Raw genomic sequence first — 4101 nt, forward strand, 5'->3', positions numbered from 1 at the left:
TAAATTCGTACAATAACATTTTATTACACGTCAAGGGTCATAGCAAATCGTGTGAGTTTAGTGAAGTACAGGTAAAGTTAACACGTTGCAAGGATCTTTTAAGCAGGTGTTTTATAAAATTGAATTCTCAGATTAAAATTCCAATAGAGCCTCTAGCTTTAATTTTCAAAACAGATTTAGCTAACTCTGATAGCGAAGAAGAGTACTCCGACGCAAAATCACAAGCTTCAGTGAGTTTTGCCATTAAAAGAAGCACTTCGCTTCCAAGCATAAAAGATTCGCTAAGTGTACTAGAGATTCCAGCAAGTGCAACCAGTTCACCTAATTTTTCAATTTATTCCAATATCTTGACAATAATGGCCACAGCAGAGCAAAAGAAGTCTTTCATAAGCCTTTGTGCTTCAATTATTGAGGAAAATTATAGTGGGGATCCGTTAGCGCTCGAGTCGTTTTTAGATAAGATTAGTTTAATTGAGGATTTAGCTGAAGAAAATTTGACCAGTACATTGATTGCATTTTTGAAATCCAAGTTAGAGGGCAAAGCCCGCGAAGCCATACCTTCACAAATAAATTCAGTTAGTGACATAAAATCTGCTCTACGTAATAGAATCAAACCTGACAACTCGAAAGTTGTGGCAGGGAAAATAGCGGTGTTACACGTTAACAACAACAATTATGCAGATTTTGCCAAACGCGTTGAAGATTTATCCGATTCACTTGAGCGGTCGTTAATTATAGAAGGAATGACTCAAGAAAAGGCTCACGAAATGGCTTTTGAGCAAACTGTTAACGTGTGTCGGCTAAACGCCAGGTCTGATTTAGTAAAATCTATTTTAGCTTCAACAAAATTTTCCGATTCTAAAGACGTAGTGGCAAAACTAATTGTAGAGCAGAATAATGAGGTGAAGGAGCGTCCGGTTTTAACTTTTCGATCGCGTGGTATCAACACGTTTAGAAATTCACGTGGTGGTTATCGTGGGACTAACCCAACTCGCAATTTTACTGGTTATAGGAATAATAGGTCATTTTCTGCGTCTAATAATAATAACTTTAATAGTTATAGTAGTCAAAGATATCGATCCGCTAATGGAAACCGCTATCACAATAACAATAATGGTTCACGGGTTAATTCTAACAACAACACTAATAGGAACAATAATGCACGAACAGCAAACGGTAGGAGTAGAAATGCAAATGTCCGTGCTTTAAACGCTCATGCCCCTCAGGAGCGAACACTGGGGGAGCAGGAGTTAAACAACTAAATGATTTTTCTATAGCAAAAAGCATTTACTGCTTAAACCTAAACTATTCAGATTTCATCCAATTACAAGTTTCTGGGTCTAATAAATTATGTACATTTTTGGTCGACACTCAAGCCGACATCTCCTTAATAAAAATTTCAAGTTTTTGCAAAAATTTTCCAATCGATACGAATGACATTATCCGCATAACCGGCGTTACTTCTAATACTGTTGCTACTCTGGGTAAAATAACGACAAATTTGACTTTTTCGGACTTTTTTATAAAACATACATTACATGTGGTTAACGACGACTTTAATATTCCAGCAGACGGCATATTGGGTAAAGACTTTTTAAAATTCAATAAATGCGTTATCAGCTACGCAAGCAATTGCATTTCCTTCTGGGTAGGTAACAAAAAAGTCGCGATTCCGATTCTTCACGGAACTGAAAGCGATACCTGCATAATTCCACCCAGATGCGAAGTTTTTCGTCTTTTTAATTTAGGAAGTTCACCAGAACCACTTTTTGTGGAATCACAAGAAATCGATAGCGGAGTATTCACAGCACGATGTATAATTAGTACAAGCAACCCAATCGTCAAAGTCATAAATACCACAAACGATATAAAATACGTAAAGAACTGTAACATCCGGACTGAAAAACTTTCTAATTTCAATCTTTATTCTATAAATAAGACAAGAAACGATGACAACCGGACAAAAGAACTGATTAACGTTTTGAAAAAACAAATCCCTAGTTACGCTGAAAGCAAATTACTTAACTTGTGCGTAGATTACGCACACATATTTTCACTTCCCGACGACAAAATGACGTTAAATAACTTTTACGAACAAAAACTACGTTTGACAGACAATAACCCAGTTTACATTAAAAATTACCGATTACCATATTCCCAGCGTGAAGAAATAAATCGCCAAGTTAACAAGTTATTAGAAAATGAATTAATCGAAGTAAAGTTATTCGAATTATAATAGCCCTTTAATTGTCGTTCCAAAAAAAGATACTAATGGTAAAAAAGCATACCGTATGTGCGTAGACTTTCGCGCTGTTAACAAAAAATTTATTGCCGATAAGTTCCCTCTCGCTCGAGTTGACGACATTTTAGATAACCTCGGATCGGGCGAAATATTTCTCAACCTTAGACCTTTTTTCAGGGTTTCATCAAATCCCTTTACATATTGATTCACGTGACGTTACCTCCTTCAGTACGGACCGAGGAGCATTCAGATGGAATGTATTACCGTTTGGGTTAAATGTAGCACCAAATTCATTTTCGCGTATGATGACAATTGCTTTTTCCGGTATTCCGCCTAATGTGGCATTTCTTTACGTTGACGATATAATCGTTATTGGATGTAGTGAAGCACATCACATAAAAAATTTAGCGAAAGTTTTTGAGACTTGTCGAAACTTCAACCTAAAACTCAACCCTAGTAAATGCAATTTCCTTCGGCCGGAAGTTACATTCCTAGGCCATAAATGCTCAGCCAAAGGTCTGTTGCCAGACGACACCAAAATAAACGCTGTTAAAAAATATACAAAACCGACTGATAAAGATGCGGTTCGACGTTTCGTCGCGTTTGCTAATTATTACAGGCGGTTTATACCAAATTTTGCGTCTCTGGCAGCGCCTTTAAATAAATTAGGCAGGAAAAAAGTTGAGTTTACTTGGGACAGTGCGTGCGACAAAGCTTTTGAATCGTTAAAATCAGCTTTATTTTCCCCAAAATTGCTACAATACCCAGACTTCACAAAACAATTTATTATTACTGTCGATGCCTCGAAAGTTGGGTGCGGTGCTATATTAAGCCAAAACAATGACGGAAATGATTTGCCGATATGTTTCGCGTCAAAATCTTTCAATAAAGCAGAACAGAATAAACCGATAATCGAACTTGAACTTTTAGCTATATATTTTGCGATCAAGCAGTTTCGACCGTATGTTTACGGCACTCACTTTACGGTGAAATCTGACCATCGACCCTTAGTTTATCTCTTTAACATGAAGGACCCGTCGTCAAAGCTTGCTAGAATACGCTTAGAACTGTCAGAATACGACTTTACAATTGAATATATAAAAGGAAAATCGAATGGAGGAGCGGACGCATTGTCACGGATTACAATGGACGAACTAAAAGACTCAACTAAACAAGTTCTAGCGGTAAAAACAAGATCAATGATGAATAGAACACAATTAAAGTACGATAGTGAATGCAATGACAATATTAAATTACAGGTTTATGACAAATTTTCATATGATTTCTCAAAGAAAATACCCTGGGTGAAAACAGATATAATGTATGATAAAAATAATAAAATTTCAAATTTTCAAGCTTGTGCACATTTAAAACACAAAAAACTCGAGCTGCTTAATTTTACGATTGTTAACGAAAAAACGAATTTCGATGAGTTACCTTCGCGGCTTGAAGTCGAAGCCAACAGTTGTAATATTAAGACGTTAGAATGGCCAAAAAATGAATTATTTTTCAAATATTTTACAATTACGAACTTAAAAGATCGCGGAAACAAAATTTTAAAGAACTTAGAAATTATATTGACGGATCCAGTCGAAACTGTGACCGACGACGAAAAGAAACACCAACTTATGACAATATACCATAACGACCCAATAAGTGGAGGACATTGTGGACTCAAAGGATTATATGCAAAAATCCGAACGAAATATTTTTGGAAAAATATGACCCGCGACATATCAAAATTTGTCAAGAATTGCGAGAAATGCTTACTAAACAAGCCAAAACCAAAAACAAAAGAAACCCTTGTTTTAACGTCAACACCTATCAAACCTTTTGAAATAGTGATAATTGATATGCAG

This window comes from Rhagoletis zephyria, unplaced genomic scaffold (assembly GCF_001687245.7).
Source record: "Rhagoletis zephyria isolate East Lansing unplaced genomic scaffold, Rhagoletis_zephyria_1.1 Rzeph_scaffold_02979, whole genome shotgun sequence".
In the NCBI taxonomy this organism is placed as follows: domain Eukaryota; kingdom Metazoa; phylum Arthropoda; class Insecta; order Diptera; family Tephritidae; genus Rhagoletis; species Rhagoletis zephyria.